Source organism: Toxotes jaculatrix, chromosome 8 (genome assembly GCF_017976425.1).
Source record: "Toxotes jaculatrix isolate fToxJac2 chromosome 8, fToxJac2.pri, whole genome shotgun sequence".
Classification (NCBI taxonomy): Eukaryota; Metazoa; Chordata; class Actinopteri; family Toxotidae; genus Toxotes; species Toxotes jaculatrix.
The window spans coordinates 27,695,786-27,716,138 of NC_054401.1; the positions used below are offsets into that span (position 1 = coordinate 27,695,786).

At 40.8% G+C, this 20,353-nt stretch overlaps 1 protein-coding gene across 2 annotated transcripts in view; it reads left to right on the forward strand.

The window, feature by feature from the left end:
- The first annotated feature begins 17,425 nt into the window (after positions 1 to 17,425).
- The window catches only part of tsnare1 (T-SNARE Domain Containing 1), a 120,465-nt gene continuing 117,537 nt past the window's right edge, over positions 17,426 to 20,353 (forward strand). For both annotated transcript variants that reach the window (XM_041044948.1, XM_041044949.1), the window contains exon 1: positions 17,426 to 17,472. The gene's annotated coding sequence lies outside the window, so the exon portion shown is untranslated. The remainder of the gene's footprint in view (positions 17,473 to 20,353) is intronic.

A 20,353-nucleotide genomic window follows, 5' to 3' on the forward strand; every position in this document is an offset into this window, starting at 1 on the left:
TAACAGTATTACTAAATGAGACGGTGCTGCTGTAGGTGTGTGCTAATGGATGAGGTCAGAGGGAAGGTCTCAGGGTTACATTAGGAAACAAACAAACTGAAGCAAAACACACACAACAAAAAGGTGGGAGTATTGGTGTGTTTGTATGTGTGTGTGTGTGTGTGTGCACGTGTGGGTAAAATAGGCTTGTGGGAGATGTGTGCATGCATGTGTGTGTAAGTGGTTTTGTCTCTGTGTTGTACTGTGGAGGTGCTGGTGCTTTGAATAGTTTTAAATAGGAAACTCTGCCTTAATTAATAATGAACTGGCTCCTTCTTTTCCAACTTTTGTTAAATGTACAAAAATGAAAACTTTATGAGCGTTTCACGCATGAGAAGCTCGCTAATAATAAATAAGTTCAATGTGAACGTCATGCTGCCTGCTGTTTTACTGCTGTCTAAGAGAAGAAACTTCTGAGTTAAACATTAGGATTTAAACATTAAGAGGATGAAGTAAGGCTGACTCGTGTCATCTTGTACCTCTTTCTTCTTTTAATGTGTTCCAAAGTAATGGCTCCAGGAGTTTTAAAATGGGGAGGCCAAGTTAGTTTTCCGGGGGGGAGGGAGGCACTGACGATGGAAAACAAGTCTGCTCTAAAGTCACTTTGTGTGCAGTATTTTTTAATCTAAATGGAGTTTGTAGTTATTTATTGTCTTTTTTTTTTCAGCCTGGTACTACATTTTTGATGCACCATGTGTATATCCTGTGAACATCAGATTGACACTCACCTGCAGTTACCCTTAGTTTGTCTGAGTGTTTTTCGGATCTTTTACCTGTTTTATTTTAAGACCTGTAACATCACCATTTACTGCTCTCATCAACCTTGTTTTCAGGTCCTTTAAACCCACTGTACACTCCCAGCCCTGTACCAGAGACCAAGCAGACACATTTAGCGACCAATTGGTGAACATAGTGCAGCATTTAGCAAACTCAGCTTCAAAATGCTAAAGTCGTCCTGTTCCTCACACGGACAAAAACAAAAACAAATCAGTTAATGCAGGAGCAACACACGTTTTTAAAGGCCTCGAATACACTTTGTTTGAAACGGTTTTTATTCATTTAAATTCATATGAATCCCAGTCCACTGTACTGACAGGGCTGGCATCACAGAAATAAAACAGGCTAATACTATTTCTGTGGTTGGTGCACACTGGGAGCTTAATAACTGACTCAGTCAGGGGCTTCTTAAATCAAATTATTTAATTATTTGATCAGCTCAATTCTCTGAAAAGAGATGTTGCCGCACACTTATTTTAGAATGTCAGAAATGTCAGATAGATATCTCACAACCTGGACAGAACAAAAAAACAACAACGTCAACAACAACAACAACAAAAAAAAAAAATATCTGCACATCTACCTGCACCTGAAGGTGACAGAGAAAATATTTTGTTTTGTAGTTTGTGTGAACTGGCCCTTTAACAGCTGAAAACAATGAGTGGGATTTACAGTTTAATGAATGACCTGAAAACGACACAAAACGACAACACAGCTGAGCCGTCAGCACAGGCAGCAAGCTGCATCGCACAGATTATGAGATTTCCATTTTGAAATGTACAGCACCTTCCAGGCATGCAGTACATGTAGATGTTTTTGTTACGCAGATGTACATATCCCCTCACCACAGACACACACACACACACACTTATGACGGAGCAGCTTTGAGCAAAAATTGCTAATGTGAACAGCATGAGCCCAGAGCAGCTGTATTTGAGATGTTTCTTCACACAGATCATCTGCATGACTCAGTTCAGTCGTTCAGCCTCGATACACACTTCAGCATAACTCCTCCAAAACAGCATGTAGGTCAAAGATGATAACACAATTACAAAGTGTAAGGCTTTTTATTACACAACCCACTAATTTCATTGAGACCACTGGAGAGTGTCCTCCCAGTTTCAGTAAACACCCCAAACCAACATGTTTACTTTTCAGTCATGGAGAACATCCAAGGAGAAGAAGGCAGGGGCATGTCAAAAAAAAAAAAAGGGCTTCATCACGTTTGTGTATCTGTGCGCACTCTGACCCATTTGAGAGCACGTGTGCCTGAGACTTCATCTGGGTGCTCTGAATGGAGTGCAGCGGTTATTGTAGAGCCACAGAAGGCAGTGGCTGGGGGTGGATGGATGAGGCTTTAACACAGGAGACAGCTGTTTGTTTCTCATTTCCCACTGACAGTTTTCCTTTCACCATGACCACGATCATTTCATCACCGTAATAAAGTGTCATTTAACCCAAACCATCATACTTGACCTGTCACCAAGTGATTTTTCATGCCTAAGCCTAACCAAGAAAAATGTCCCGTTCAGTGCACACCTTGATCAGAATTCTTCAATAACTAAATGTAAGGGATATTTAGAAAGATTTTTCTACTTCAAACATTAAAATAAGCGTCAGGTATAAAAATCCAGTATCATCAGGCTTTGGTCTGATCTGACCGATCAATAATGAAGCCATTTGTGGTATGGCATGTCGGTCATCTTGAGTCAGATGTACAGAAACATATTCTATATGTTCCTACGCTCTGCTGTTTAAACAACGTTGATGAGAGTGGATATTTTCTCCTGAATTTCATGGCAGCCTGTGTTTTGCTCTTTGCTAACACATTTCCTCCCACACTCTTATGGTACTTAGCATTTCTTGTGGCAGTAATGCAATTAGGAAACCTTTGAGATCTGTTTGTTGAGAACATTATGAATTACAGTGGTGAGTGAAAGAAGCTAGAAGAAATATCAGTATTTACTTAATTAATTACTGCAAGAGGACAGAATGTCTCCCATCAGACTTAGAGACTCATGGTGGGTTAATTCAAGGCAGAAATCTTCATCTAAAAAAACAAAAAAAAAACATGTTTTCTAATGTTTGTTCAGCTCAGTTAATATTCCTGAATCCATCAGTCCAGCATTGCTTGTTCAAAGCTCCCGTGGCGTTGTAATAGACATCCAGCACTTTAGCAGCTGAGACTGAGAGCACCGTCTCTTCTTCTCTGTCCCCCTGTTTTAAATGCCACTTGCAAATGCTTTGCAGGGTGACTTAAAAATCCATTCCCCACTTCACGTCCTTGTTCGCAGTCCATTCGTCTTGCCAGGATTCCGGTGTTTTGTGTATCGATTTGCTGCCGCCTGCTGTCATGCACCAGACCAGAGAGGACTGTCAGAGGAGGGGAGGCCAGTAATGGAGTCGTCTCCCCCTCTTTATCCCAGGTGTCCAAGCAGGACGGAGGCAGCCAGAAATCTGACCTTCACCTCCTTCCCAAAAACAAGAGATGACAGGCCCTCCTGCTGGCCCAGTATCTACCCTGTGTCTTTAACAGTGAGGGACACGTGCTTTGTTCTCCCTACGTCTCTCTCTACCTGTCATTCTCTACTGATGACTGTGATAAAAGCAAATGTCATGAGAATAAAATGAAAAGAGCAGATGGAAGACCTCTGTCATACAGTGCATCAGAGAGGCAAAATAATTTACATCATTCACTTTTCATGGAAATCCCATCTTCCTGTGATAAATCAGTCATGATATGATTATGTGGTAAAAGATAACAGCGCATAATAATCAAGACCTGATCTAAATTTAACTGACACAAGGTCGTGTCCTAAGATCCAGTTCCAGGTCTAGTTGTAACCCTGAGCAGAGAATTGGAGTTTGTGTTACAAGACTCATGGACTCAAGTCTGACTCAAGCAATGAATCTGATGACTACTGATGACTACGGATGTAACAAAACCAAATTTGACTTGTGACTTGAATTTTGTTTTTCTTGGACTTTTAGCCTTTAAAAGAGAATTCAAATGATTGAGCATTGCTTTCCGATAACATTGTCAACCTGGTGCAACCTGGTCCTCACATAACCCACAATATGACTCAACCATCAAAGATATGGTCAGAAGCCGATTCAGCTTTGTGGAAGTGCAGTACTAAATTGTTATAATGTTCTTTGGAGCATCATGAACTGTGTATCTGTCCTGTCCTGAATCTATTCAGTCAGTCAGTTCTGATGGACTGGTCTCTTGCAGTATGAACAATATGGCAAATGCTCCACCAAACACAGTAAGTGAATTTTAGGTGAAACTAGCAATTTGTTCCATTTAGTTTCTGTGTAGAACTATTAGCCACCACAGTTATGTGCGAATGTTAGTGGCTGAGGGCAGCTGTTGCTTTTACCAACAGTTTGTGCTGTTTATTCAGGCTCCTTGCACATTCATTCTTCATTCATTCATTCATTCAGCTTATCCAGTCCACTCAGCCTTTCCTGTTCCTCTGCTCTCCCCAGAGTTATAAGTACTTTTGAGTTAAAAGAGCACTTTGCAGTCAAAGCTGTGAAAGAAATTGTCAAACACAGCAGAAAGGCCTCACACACCTCACTGAAGGAAGACCTTTTTAAGAGAATGTATAAGTCAGTAATGGCACCTCCACCATTAGCATGTTAGCAAGACCCAGCATGTACCTGTTGGTCATGCAGAAATGTGGGTATGTTTGATTTGGGCCACTTAGTGTGCCACGTGAGTGGTGTATAAAATAAGTGATTAATTAGGTAGATGCAAACTTTAGCACCTCTGCCATTTTACAGGAATGTTAGTGTCACCTCTCTGGAGCTCTGCCCTCATGTGGCTGCACGCACACCTGCAGCTGCTGATTTATCACCTCTCTTTTGTTCCATTCTCACACAGTTTATCAAGACTTTTTCATGTGAACTTTGTCCTAACTCTAAGTGGATGCAATTGAATTGCAGCAATACTTAAATAAATATTTAAGTAGAAGTAAAACCACACATTTTAAGAAACACTAAATGCTCAAAAAACAGAAGGGTTAGGGTTAGGGGTTACACACACACACACACACACACACACACACACACAAAGTAATTTTATTACCTAGAGTAGTTATTATTTTATTAACTAGAGTGTATGTATTTACCACCAACCGCGAATAACAGAACAGAGGAATTAATGGCAAATAAAACCTTACTAAGGGGCACAAATATGTAACCAAACGTAATAATTAAGTTATTATACATTTCTAGTTACCATTCAGTATAATACACTAATTTGTTTTAGAGGACACAAAAAACCCTAACTGGTAACTAAAGATTTCTTATTTGTTTTGTGCCTCACCTGCAACAAAACAATCTGAGTGAACAGTGAAGACTGAAGATGTTTAGACACTGTAGAGACGCAGTGACAGCACAGAAAGAGGTGTTATCAAAGGATGGATGGACAGATAGCAGCAGTGAGGAACTAACAAGGCTCCACACACAGTTTAGAGCCCAGCAGGCCCCTGAGGCACATCCCCATTCTATCCACCTGCAGGGAGACGGCGACTGCCTCCATTTATACACATTTTGTACAGTGAGACGAGTTCACTTTCACCGTGAATGGAGGTAAAACAATAACTTCAAGAGACCAGGCCTCGTCAATACACATTACCTGAAGGTACATTTGGCGCTGTTAGAAAGACAGTGACAAACCCAGTTAACAATTATATAAATCCATTTTCAACCAGTCCATTTGTGATTTTTGCCACATCAGGCAGTGCCAGTCGGATTCCTCTTATAATGATAATCTTAGGTATATGAGAGAAAACATGAAATACATTTGAAAGTTCCAAAAAAAAAAGCTTATGTAGCAAAATTTGGATTTTGCACAGAGTCATGCTTGAATCACTACATAAGACATTATACTGACTTTCATTCATGTCCTGGAGACTTATCCTAACCCTGACCATTACCATCACTACAGGTATCAAGGTGTTAATACCATTAGCAACAGCTGTGTTGATCTGTTGTTTGATCTTTCCTGCTGGGAGAGGACAAGATGGCCAACAGTAAAAAACGGTCCCCATGAGAGGATGCCATAGCCCCACTAATTAGCCAATCAGAGTCAGATTGTCCGTTTCTGCCCAGATATTGCTGAGTCACTAGTTGCTATGGTGACTAGGCTCCGGACAAGAATGTACATGCCATAGACTGTATGTAAAAATGGACTGAGAATAGGGCTTTAAGGTGCAATACCACCAACGTCCACTAGGGGCTGGCTCCATAGACATCAATTCAAAAAGCATTAGCTTCTTTCATGAAGTAGTCGGTAATTTTTTTTTCACATTATGGTGTCACAAGCTAAATTCACCCCCTCTGACCTGGTGGTCCTCCTGAAAACATTTTCTTATTTAATTAGATATTAGTCCGCAAAGAATTAATGGTGGCATGGCTCGTTTGATTGACATGCCTGGTCTTGAGTGATTGACAGGCCTTTTGGACAAGGCCAGGAGGGTGTTTTCGCCAGTGAACCTGGGTTGCATTCACTGTTTTGATTCAGTTGTGTTGTAATGACTGTTACTTTTCGTTATTTGTTGGTGGTGTATGTATTTTCCACAGACTGTTATGTTGACTGTTAGCTTGTTTTTATTAGGTTTTGGTTCACCTTAGTTACAGCGTGTTCTTCGGCTAGGAATCTGGTATCCAGTTCCTTTGGTAAATAAGTGTTTTGTCACGATCAGCCCCACAACTGTTTGAAGTGTTTCTCTTTATGGACTTTTTGGACTCTATTTTTTTTGGTTCCTTGGTTTCATTCAGTACTTCCTGTTTTATTTTGTAGCCCTGTTCATTGGGTGTTTGTGCTCTGTCTGCTTCCTGTCTTCCTGTCTGGTTTCCCTCCTTTGTGAATTATCACTTTGATTTGTGTCACCTGTTGTCAGTTACCTCTGTGTATTTATGTCTCGTTTCTACATGTGCTGGGCTGGTAACCTGTGTTAACCACTGTGAATCTCTGTTAATTTAACAATGCTTGTTTTGTGTTTGTATGAGGTGTAAAAAGTTGTTCTTAGCTTGTTTATTTAATTCAGTTCATAGCTACATGTTAGCTGTCAGCTGAAGCACACATCAATCCACCTGACCTGATAGGCCGGTATATGGATGTGATTCATTGTGATCCACCATATGTTAAAGTGTTTGTCTTACAAAATGAAGACCTCATGGGTGGAGCAGCATATTTGGTGCCATTCATCTGGTTCTGGAGAAGGGACACTGTATGGACATCTTTAGTTCTAAGCTGGGCTGTGGTGATGATGATGATGATGATGCCAGAAAACCAGATCCAGTTTTTTATAGGTTTGTCATTCTCTGTCCTTAGTATTTACAGGTTCAATTTCCTGCCTCAGACTTCATTTCTGCTGCTGTTAGAGGGGATGGTAGTAACATTTTTAAAAAACAATTAAAAAAATATGAAACTGGAATTAAGTGATGGATTAACTCTAGTACAGCCACCACTTTCACTGGTTAAAGTTTTTCCCAATTTGGCATCAAAAGAGTCTTCAGTAGGAAAGGAAATAGATGTGCTCTGGTATATTTTAGGCATACTAACTCTTCAGTGTGTACTGAAGATTTGACAGAGTTCAAAGCAGTTGGGTTAAGTCATTGACATTGCATGTCCCTGTATGTTTTTTTTTTTTCATGTCAGTGTACTGCAGCTCCTGTACATTAGTTTTATTCACAACTACATCTATGCTAATTGTAAAAATGTTTTTAATGTGCTTTTGCAATTTGTGATCAGTTTTCTGTTATATTGACTTTTAAATAAACCTGCAGTGATTTAATGGCACTGAGTGCATTTTCCATTAGCTACAGAACACTCACCTGGTTTTATAACTTCCACAGCACATAATGAATCAACGGGACACATTGGCGATTGGTGTGTCATTAAAAAAAAAAGTACATAAAACACACATAAGAAAAGCACAATCTCTAATACCTGTCTTCTGACCCTGTGTTGTCAGTGTTCAAGGACAGTTAATAAATATTTCTGTTATTTATGTTGTTGGTTAAAGCTAACATAGTCCTGTTGGTGTGAAGTATACTTACTACTAAAACCGTATACATTCATGATTAGTGTGTACAGTAGTATATGCTTCATAGAATGAATACATATTTTACCTTTTTCCAGGTCATAGCAAATGCTTCACTTCACAGTGTCCATTTAAACTCACAGTAAATGTCTACAATGGACTAAAATGTAATTATTAGGAGATCCATGATCCAACTGCAAAGCCTCTACACTCTCCTTTCACTGAGGCCCCTCAGAGAGCTGTGGTCGTCCTTGGGACACTTGTTCACAGTGTTATTGCAGTCGCACACGTTGTGTTAAGTTGGGTCTTCAGGTGTGCCATGTTCACAGGGAGGCAGCTACAGGCGAGACAGCCATGTTGAGACATGTTTCTTTTTTGAGGTGTGACGTTCTGGGTGCATTGAATATGAACTGTACATGTGCTCACATAAGGATACAGTCATGTAAATGATGGATACAGATTGACTGTTCCTGTATTCATACTAAATTGCAGTGCTGTATAGGCAGCTATCATTAAATAGAGATAGCTAAGAGGAGAAAATGTGTAAGGTCCATCAAACGACATTACTGTGGATTGGTGCAGTTCTATGATCAACAGTGTGGAACCTTTTTACTTTATAGCCTTCCCTATATAGAGTGGGAGGGATGGTGAGTGCACCCTTCATTCACAGGATAATTTGGGTCCTTATTAGGCTGACTGAGTGCTTCACTTAGCACTTGGTTTACATTTCCCATCTTCGCTCTTGCTCTGGTTCTCCAGGTGTCTCCAGGATGATTACGGTGTGAGTGATTTCTCTGCTTGCTACCATCTGGGTGGGAAGACTGGAGCACACAGCCGTCTCACCGTCAGGCCGTTTGCAGCACGCACAATCGTATAGCAAGCCGTGCATGAGCTGCTCTAACACGGACATGAAAAACAGCTCAGAGCCATACACTGTAAATAACAAGGAGCATGTTAAATACAGGGGGTTGCCATGCTATCAACCGTTCCAAGACACAACTGTAGTTATTCATTCTGTTTATTTTTTTATTTTTTTATTTTCTCAGAGCAAGTCTACATGTTAGGACACTCTGCAAGATGTGTTACCTTTAAATTCCTATTTTTTACATCACTTTTATATCATTTTCTTTTTTTAAATTTCATTTTACATGTTTCATATTCAACTGGGGGAGAATGAGTTTAGTTGTAACATCTCATTTTGCTTTTCTTCATTTTAAAGACCAAAGAGCTTGTTAAAGGAATGATTCATAAAATTCTCATATCCTAGACAATATGAAAATGAAATACTACAACTGCTGCCTACTACTACTAATAGTGTAGTGTTTAATATAATTTGTTAAACACTACCTGAATCAGGCTATGGTGGTTACCATGTGCTGTGTGTGTGTGTGTGTATATATATATATATAAAGAGAGAGAGAGAGGTTGGCATTGTTTGTGAACAAATACATATAAATAAACACAAGCCCTGTGGATTACACCTAGGTCTGTTCTCAGTCAGTTGAGTTATTATACAGATTAAGGGTTTGCAGTGGGCGAGCAGTTATGTTATTCTACACAACTGCACTCAGTTGGCACTTTATTATGTACACCACACTAAAACTAATGGAGTCTAATTCAACAGCCCTGCAACAAATTCTGCCTTCATGAAGGTTGTTTCAACTGTCTGATCATTAAGGATGATGCACTTTGCTGTGTTCCACACAGAGGTGTTTCTGTTATTTAGCCTAACCTCACTGATAAAAAACCACGGTGTATAATACAAGTTTTAAGAGTCTTGACCCGACTTACAAGTCCTAATGAGTCAGTTCATGTTTAACGAGTTTATGAAGTCCTGAGACTCCATGAACAGACGGGTGCCCAAACTTTTGTACATGTTGTGTACATACAAGTTCATGAAATAAAAAGCAACACATCATTAATATTTGAAAAACAGCCTTTTTAATGTGTATTGGCTGCAGGGGGTTGTATTTCCAAGAGCATTTTTCAAACACTGGTATATAAACAAAAAGGAACTGTACACATTATGGAAGCTTTAAAATATCTGATTGGTGGCACAGTGCCACAGAAGAACAATCTACTGCATGTGGTATGTTGAGGAATAACAGTCGTGCTAGGACTGGGGAATACAGATGCATGCTTCATGTTCGCTCTTAAGTCAGTGAAGCAAAGTGAAGTGAATGGCACGGTTAACCATAGGGACTGTGTTTGTTATAGACGTATCGGGCTGATGAACTATGGATCTGCATAAGTAAAGCGAGTTGTGTATGTATCTGTGTGTGTGTGTGTGTGTGTGTGTGTGTGGTGACACTGAGGAGGCCTGACAGACGTGTCCTCTGTCAGCAGATGGAGGCATGCATAATTCAATCTGGAGGCAGTTTCATGCTGTTTCTCTTCCTGTCTCATCACTGTTCCCAAAGACAGACAAAGCAGGATTTGGCTACAGAGGATAAGCAAAGGCTACAAGTTGTACTCTCTCACTGGCCCCAGCAGTTGTCTGGTACGTCCCCAGCCCCCCCCCCCCCCCCCCCCCCCCCCCACTGCACAAATAACACACACACACACAAAGAAACAAAGGACAGACTCATGGATGTGTGGTAAGGTAGGTACAATATATTCACAGATGTTATCATTGTATTTGTATTATCACATATTACAGTACTGTCACATGACAAAAAGAAAAAAGAAACTACTGGCTGCTGAGCAGTTTTTGTGGGCAGCTGTCAAAGTCACTTCCTTTTCATCACATTAACTTTTGCATATTGTTTGTCCTCTGGATATCATTTGCTCAAGTACATTTTTCTACAGTTAATGCACCGCTGTTCACCTGCCAACTTTAATATCTCATATTTCCGAGCATCTCACCAGCACATGAATACATCATAACACATCCGCCGCTGCGTTTAACTGCAGAAATAACCTCCCAAATGATTTTTTTTTTCATTTCAACATGAAATTTGATGACTTTTCCTAGAGTGACCTCAACATTAGAAAAAGTGAAACATCATCTTTTTCTATATTACAGTGAAAGCTGTTCACCACCAGGGTACAAAGACCTCAGGGTCGCTTTTGACTTGGCAGTTATAAAATCATTTACACTAGTGCTGGTTGGTATACCGCTTTGTACCGAAAACGTTGTTAAATGGCCTAAACATGTCCAGAACGCTGCGCGGTGGTAAATTGTTTCACGGGGGAAGTTTTCCATTGCTGCGCCACTAAACACACATGGAACAGAGCACGAATATTAGTGGAGTTGTTGAGCGTGGTGAAAATGGACAGGGGAAGTTCTGAAGCAGAAGTTGTACCAGACGTTGAAGGAGAAGACCCAGAAGAACTTTTGTCGACAAAAGGAGCCGTGTCTGTTGTCTGGAGGTACTTCGGGTTTAAAAGATCGGACGTGGACCAAACAACCATGTACTGCAAATGCTGTCGAACTAAAGTTGTCGCCGGAGGTGGTAACACAAGCAATTTGCTGCAACCACCTTAGCCGTAAACATGCTTTGGAGTACCAAGAATGCCTTAAACTAAGTGACAAAGCTAAAGGACAGGTGAGTCAGGTGTCACTTGTTGAAGCGTTTGCTAAAGGTATGCCGTACGAGAGAAAAAACAAGAGGTGGATGGAGATGGAGAACCAACTCCATAAAAATTTATACAGCTAAAGACATGGTTCCTATCAGCACAGCTGATAAAGACGGATTCAGGGCGTCAAATACCGTGAAACCGATAGAATTTTGAAAAATACCATGATATAGAATTTTCAATTCTAATACTTAAACCTGTGGGGTCCAGCATTTTGGTCCTCACAAAGCTGCCAGGCCCACAAGTATAGTGACCTCCCAGGCTTCGGACTCCACAAATGTAGCAAAACAAGTCCACACACACACACACACAATGAGAAATAGAGATTATGTGTGCTCATGACTGAACTCAGACAAAAGTAAAACTTTCTTGTAAGTGTGCAGCATTGCCTCTTCACAGCCCCACACATGACCCAAGTTCACAGGCAAAATAAAAACAATTTCAGACAAACATTCCTTGAAAGCATTGTTTACTAAAGAGGAATACAGTCAGAAGGTAAAGAGGTGCTGCCAATGACAGGACCCCCCACTTCTGTCTTTTCAGTGCCCAGTGGGCTGTGGATCAAATTATTTCAGAAGAGAAAATGGGGAAGAATAAAAACCCGGAGCGTGAATGCTATGATTTGATAACCATGAGTCAAGACCTGCAACACGTGTGAGAGACACACTAACACCAAAACAGAGAGGTGTGGGAGATGTGGGTGGGTATAAAGATATAAAGGGGGCTGGCCTTTCCAGCAGCTTATCCTCAGCAAGCCAGTATCAAGACATGGACGGCCTGTGACGCACAACCAAGCTACGCTTAGGAAATGCAGCTCTGTGGAGGCCCAGAGAACAATCAGGGAATGCAGGTTGTGATTCATGTGACAGATGGGGTGGTGGGGGGCACATGTTAGGATTTCTTCACCTCTCGTGAACTCATCCAGCAGCTCTGGAAGAGGAAGATCTGGCACACTTAGAGAGAACAAGCCCCCCTAAATTCCTCACAACGAGGGGGAGAGAGAGGCCTTCTCATCAAAATTTGCCTTCACCCCCCACCGGCTCTCCAGTATCTTAACTTCCAAAGAGGAACGAAACAGCCGAAGTTAGTGATTGTGAGGACAAGAAGCCAGCCATCATCCTGGACCACAACCACAACAAACAAAGCTTGGACAACCTGGACAAGGTGACTGGAACCTACAGCTTCAGGACGACGACTGCCCAGTGGCCCCTGGCCATTTTCCATAACATCATTGATGTGTCCTCATACAATGCCTTTGTAATATGGAACTAGTTAAACCCCAGCTGGATGCCTGATAAGCAGAACAAGAGGAGGATGTTCATGGAGCAGCTGGCCTCCCCCACACAGCAGCCTGTCTACTATCCTGTTTATTTATATTTCATTCTTTATTCTTATTTATTGTTGTTGTTTATACACTGTGCATGTGTGTGTGTGCACAGTGTATAGGAACATATTACTGTGCTGCCAAGAAAGTTCAGGGCACATCGTGTCCCTTTGGTAAAATACATAAAAAATTACTTTTACTGCAGATTTCTGCCACTTTCTTAGGCTACACAGGTGTTCACACCTATGCAGCGTCTTTAGCAACAGGAATAAGAACTGGAAAATCTCTGGAGAAATTTTGAATATACCTGCTGTTTGTTGCATATCCAGGATAATTGTAGAAGTGAATGTGAGGGAGCGCTCATCCAGGAGCACATGAATGACTGTGGGTGATATTATTTGTGGCACTAAGTTCTACTAATACCTCAGGTAATGCTGTGGGTGATAATATAACCAGTACAAGCACTGATGGCAGTACCTGTATCACAGAGGTTCATAGACACACAGTCATGTTTGAATCACCACAGAGGACATTACAGGGACTTTCATTCAGGTCCTGGAAACTGATCCTGACCGTTGTCACCACAGGTATGAAGGCCTTGTTAATATCATCAGCAACAGCTGTGTTGATCTAAGAGTTAATTAATCTAATTAACAATGAGTAATAATAATAATATTAATAAAACTCTTGTCACGAGGATCACCACTAAGGCAACCAGGAACACACGGGAAGAGAGGATCCAAATGTAAAAACCCCCAAGACAGGCAGATGAGTGAACTAAAAGTCTTTTAGTAAAACCCAAATCACTGGAAGAGTCCAGGGCCAGGGAACAAAACTTAACTTAACTTTTAACTAAAAATCACCCACACAGGAGAAAAAGACTCAGGAACAAAACTGAACAAATGTACAAAAGTCCTTTCTTGAAACAAAGGAAACCAAGGTAAGTCTACGAGGGCGAAAACGCAAGGCACAGGTACATGAACAAACACAGGGACTTGATGAGGTATTGGAGGCAGGGGCAGAAGCACACAAAGGAACCAACATGGGGAACCAACACAGGTATGGACACAGACACAGACAAACAGGACATGGGCTAACAACAAGACTTAAATACATGAGGTAATGGGGAACAGGTGACACCAATTAGGGCGGGGCAGACAATCACAAAGGGAGGGAAACTAGACAAAGACAGGAAGTAGAACAAGACAACATACACAAGGGCTATGGCTTCAAAATAAAACAGGAGCTACTAACAAAACTTAAACTAAACAAGAGTCCAAAAGGGTCCAAATGTCCACAAAAGAGTTCAAAATAAAACGAAATGGTTCAGAAAGCCCCCTTTGGGGCTGCTCATGACAGCTCTACTTCAGTAAAGGAAGCAGTTATATTCATCAGGTGTGTTGTAAGTTTAGGTAAGTTGCAAAAACATTAGTAAAATCTCAATGAATTTTATTTGTTTTCTGGCAAAATATCCGATCATTTAAAACAATGTCAATTTGTGGTGACTACATTATTGTATGTGGCATTAATAAAACTTTTTTTATGGTTATGTTAAGAGAATGACAGCAGTTGGTTAAATTTTGGGAAAGACACAACCTGTTTATCAACATTTAAGAAATTTCGTTGTCCTTAGCTTAACCACAGACAGAACTTAGGATGCAAACCAGGGTCTCTGGTGTCTCAGTCCTGGCCTTTGTATGCCCACTATCCACCACTGCCACCTCCCAGCAACTCCGCTCCAGTAAATAAACCTAGTGCTTCATTCAATTAAAGAAAAAAAAAAAGTAGGCCATGAATATAAACCAAGGCAGTGATTATATTTGTCAGCAAAACATAATTTAATAATATACAGTATAAATGTAATTTCAGACAGATTCATTTCAACATACACATCATATGGTACATGAGTGTTGCATTAAGACTGACTTGAAATAATAATAATAATAATAATAAAAAAGAAAAACTCAAAACCTGTCCTTGGAAAAACAAAAAGCACAAAGGCAATTTACTCTGGACCACAGCTGTATTTTTCTCTAAGCTTTCCCAGCATGAATATATTCAGAAAATATAAATATTTGTTTAAAATACATGGTTTGCACTGTGCTGAATTTGTATTTGCACTTGAGAACAGATTCGGTCCTCCTTGAAGCTCCTTGGGCGTCCTGTGCAGCTTGAACTGTGATAATGTCTGGAGCATCTGTCCTGTTAAATCTCCGTCTGTTCCTGTCTGTACTGCCACTCCCTTCCTCTGCTCCTCTCTGCTCATGCAATTTGCGTTCAGCATATGCTCCCACACTCCTCTCCCAGCCATGTTAAGTCACTGTGCACTGTGTGTGAATGATGCACCAGCTCATTTTAGAATGGACTCACACCGATTCCCACTGATTTCAAATATAACTTTGTGTGTTTGTTAGAGAGTGTATACATATACATAAATATATGTATGTATGTGTGTAATGACAGGGTAATGACAGTAAAATGATGGCAACATATGACAAATAGCTATATATACAGTTGTATCAACCATCCAAGCAAAATCAGATAGGTGTCCCTGGATTGTGCCTGCTCTGTATGTTTAGTTTGACAAATTCCAGCTTAGAAATAAAATATTCTGATTTAATTTTCATTATAATTATATCCAGGGTGCATGAAAAATTCCTGCTGCTCTCTGTAGACATCCACCAGTGGAAAAAGGTGTAAGGGATTGTACACTGTAGACAAAAAAAAAGTTGCAAATCAAAATGATGAAGCGTCTGTCACCAAGACGTCTTAAAAAGAACCTAATATCTAAAAAAAAAAAATAAAATACAGTAACAGGCCGAAATGTGTTTAAGGCAGAGTGGGACTGCTTTTTTCACAGACTGACAGTCTGAAGACTGAGTAAAGACAAGCGAGTCCTCCATCATCACAGACACGGACGGCACTGACTGGCTGAGATCCAGAGATGTCATTAACAGCTCGATAAGCAGATATATCAGTCTCACTGTGGACGGGACAGCTTGCCACAGTCTCTGTAGTTTTTTTTCTCGCCATAAGCACCGTAGTGATCAGACAGCAGGAGGGTGTGAAGGTCACTTTGGTGTCAGTGAGGCAGATGTCTCTGTGGACACGATGCCCCTGGAGAGATCCCAGTTTGTCGTTAAAAGAGCTGCGGCAGGATTCAACTGCTCAGAGCTGAGGGTAATTTTAATAACAGAATCAAACACCAGGCTTCAGCTTCAACCTTTCAAAGGAAAACTCACATATACGTTTGAGGAAATAAATGTCAGGGGAAACCCTTCATAAATAGAAAAGAAAAATCCATTTGTAGTTTTTAAAGATGAGGGAAAACAATGTTATTTTGTGGTCACAGTTTTTATTTTCTCTTTCTTTTTTGGCCTTGTCGGCTACTTTTCTCCAAGTATCATTTCTTCATGCAGTAAAGCAGAGTGGATTGTTGTTGTTTGGTAAATTGTTGGCAGTATTTAATACAGCAGTTTAGCTAAGATTATGACTGTAACAGACATTTACTGTCAACCAGGCGTGGCTCCACAATGGAGACCCCCAGGAAGCAGAGAGGGAGCGGCTCAGGTTTGGTGTGAGGATGGTCAGATTTGGCTCAGACCTGCTTTCCAGCTGGGCTCTCACCGTCAAGTCTCAAGCTCCAGCATGAGCCTGTGCCCGGTGCTAAGACCTTCAGCCAAACTGGCCTGAGTGTCTCCTGGTTTTACACCTAAAATTTCTGTTACCTGCGACATGTGGTCATGAAAAACCCTGACTCCTGTCTGATGTGTAAGGACTCATGACGGCAGCCTCCCCCACTGCTCGGTGCTTTTATTAAAAAGATCAAACAACAAGGTCTGCTCTGAGAGGAGGCTCTGTAATTCCTGGTTCAGCCAGTGCAGCTTTGTCAGAGCGTTAGAGCTCCTCACATGTGGAATACCTTGACAACTGAAACACAAAACATTATCCCTTCACAGAAAAGCCTCAGGCCTGGATCCTGGAAAGTCAGGTGTGAGCACTCATAATCCACAAAGGTATGTTGTGTCTTTAATGTTTTTCTCTTCATGATTTTCCTGCTCCTGTTTCTTGCTGTGGAATCTTATTATCTTATGCTGTTATATGACCATGTTGAATTTCCACTTTTTGACTATCATCCTTGCTGAATGACTGCATTTGAAACTTGGCCATATGGCTAACACTAGCGCTCCTATAGAAATGTTTGCTCGTGTGTGTTATCCTTCTAAATAAATAAATAACATGCACTGAAGTGTGGGCAGTGAAACCTATAAAAACTGAATTATAATATTACATTACATTGTCATCTCACACTGAAATGGTATGGCTGAATGCTAAATATAAAAATTCATGATTCCCTATAGATAAAGACATGAGTGGAATGTTTGGTATATTTCTTTGCAGCTGCTAATTTCATGACTGACATTAAAATAATGTCAAATATATATATATTTGACATTTTATACATACACACACACACACACAACATTATTTTGCTATGTAGTAAATAACACATCTTGCCATCATGGCCATCTTGTCAACTACTACAAATCCCAGAGATCTTTGCAGGGCCTAATCTGGTCATATGATCAGGCAGCAGGAGCAGGTGGTTCGTGGTCATGTGATGTTGTTAGCCCAGGCTGAGGAGCACCATCATCTGAGCTGAATCACAGCCCACATCACTCCCTACGCTGAAAGGTAAAGCTGGAGGATTCCCTCCTTTTCACTGTGTGCTTTTGTAGCCTTTAGTGACGGATGTTGCAGTCTCTCACAGAGAGAGAGAGGAGGAGGAGGAGGAGAGGGGAGGAGATGGGGGGCTGGGATGAGGGGGATGGGAGGCCATCAGGGATGCCTCTCCGTTGCTTTCTGTGGACAACAAGGAAGCACAGATGTTTGCACTGTGTAGATCTGCTGTAAACATATTGAGCCTGAGGTTGTGCGTGAGGATTTTGTGTCTTTGGATGGATGCCATATTATTGGAGATACGCAGAGATCTGATAGAGAGGAGGGATGGATGGATGAGTGTGTTACAAGTAGTAGTGGTAGAGCTGTTACATTGTTCTTCTGACAGGAGGCCAATCATGGATGGAAAATTCCCTTTTTCTCTTTTCCTCCTGTTCTCCTTCCTATTCCATTCAGGCCTTCGGTAACCGGCTGTATGTTTCTGTTTCCTGAGGGAGTTTGGCATCTTTTCAGTATATTTTTTTTTTATCATCTATAGGGTTTAAAAACCAGCTGGAGCTCTTCATGTATTCCAAAATGTCATTGAATTGAGGACAGGAAGGGTTTCCGTTGACAGCTCAGATGTGCATGTGATTGACAAGTTCAAGTGACTGCCTTTTTTCTTTCTAACTGTACTACACATTTCTGTTTTCAACCAACAACGACAGCCATATCAGCTAAACTGTGGCTGACTTCTTGAGGGGTTATAGTTGGGTTCAAATATTTTGATAAGGTTTACATATGAAGAATTCTCATGTCTGAATCTTAAAAATGAATCTACAGCTGACAAGCTTAGCTTAAGGCCTGGATAGAGGGGGAAACTGCCAGCCTGGCAGTATTTCCCAAAAGGTTGTACTGTTCCTTTAAGGCTTTGATCTCGGTGTAACTTACTTACTTCTTTATAACTATACATTTTCTGTGTGTTTTTATGGTAGTGTGAGCATATACGGAAACCAATTTAACACCCTCAAATACCAAAAACCTGAAAGTCAGCACTTTAAACTCCTAAATTTCATTCCAGATCCAATTTGCTGCAGTACAGAGCCAGCAGAAAACAGCTCTGCTTCCAGACTGAAATCATTAATAATACAGTTGACAAAACAATCTGATCCTATCGCATGATCTTCAATAACATATGGAGTGTATGTTTATGTTTATTTGTTCAAATTTTTTTTTTTTGGCTTGAAGGTTGTGTATCTCTTGACAACTGGTGTTTCCAAAGTCAAGAATGAACAGAAATATTTTTGCCTCATGTGGAAATGTGATAACAATGAAAGCTCAGTCAGGTGACCTGCATAGAATTGATCAGTGATTTGAAAATACAAATAAGTGGTACAGTTAATGTTAAGCCAAAACCTTGATAACATTCCCCGATCACCCCCGTTCGTGGCAGCCTACACATGGATGCTTTGGTGGAGGAGGGGCTGGTCTGATGCTTGGCAAGATACAGCAATGATGGTGGAGTTAGTGAGCAATGAAGCAGCAGCAGCACTGAGAGAGCATTCTGAGTTTAACTAGCCCACCCAGTTGTAAAGACTGCAAACTTTAGACATTAGACATTACTTTAGATTCTGACTTTAGTTGCTCTTTTTTAGCCAGAAAAGGATAAAAAATAAAATAAAATAAAAACATGAATAAAAAAAACAGAGAAAATGAAATATATGTGGCATCAAATGATAGTTATCTCAGACTCTTAGACCCCATCAGAAAAAAACTTTTTTGATCCCAACTTAGAAATTGCTTTGTTACAACTGCTTAACACGCAGTTAGGACAGAGGTAGTGAATAACTAAAAAAAGTAAAAATTACTATACAATAGTAATAATAACCATAAATACACATACACAAGCATACAGGAGCAGAGTGGCTGACAGTTCAATGTCTGGGCTGTAGAAACCTGTCCATCCTGTTTGCCTGAACCATCTGAAAGCTTTTGATGGTAGTGGTGGGATCCAGAGTACCTTCCACGGAAGTCCCTCTGATTCCTCACTTGGACCGCTTGTCAAGGCTTTAGGAAGGCAAGGACTTGGACCCAAATGCAAGACCCCTCAGATCAAAAATAACAGTTATTTATTCAAAGTAACAAACAGAAAATCACTCACTGAGGAGGAGGAAGACTAACTGGACAAAGTAACAAACAAAAGATCACCCATTAAGGGGAAAAAGGCACTAAAACAAAAGTTACCAAAACTAGAACACAAAATCTCTCTTACGAGGAAAATGAACAAAACAAGAAACAAAGTAACAAATGAATACAAAACCTGACTAGGGAAACAATGACGAGAGGCAAGGCGAGGAACGAGACAAGGCAAAGGCAAGGGACAAAAGCATGGACCATGGCGTGAAGGACGAAGGCATGAGACAATAACATGAGACAAAAACATGAGACAAAAACATGAGACAAAAAACGAACTGACACCGGACAAAGGGAAACGCAGACTATATATACACACACAGGTAAGGGGGACAGGTGGAACCAATTAGGGCGGGGAAAACAATGACAAACGCGGGAAACAAGACAAAGACAGGAAGTACAACAAGACCAGATACACAAGGGCAGAAATTTCAAAATAAAACAGGAACTATAACCAAAGCTAAAACTAGAGTTCCAAATTCAGCCCCCTTAGGGGCTAGTCATGACACCGCTAGCTCTAGTCTCACTTTGCCCATGATGATAGAACGGAGATAAACCTTATATCTGCCTTAACCATTGGTCTTTTTTCTCTGAACCCATCACCCTTCCGCCTTTCGCTCTGATCCTCCTCTGCCTGCTGTTCTGGTCACCATGCCACCCAGCTTCAGTGTGATCAGCTGGTGCCTGGTGTAAACAATGTGAGCATGGAGTTGCTGTGCAACTG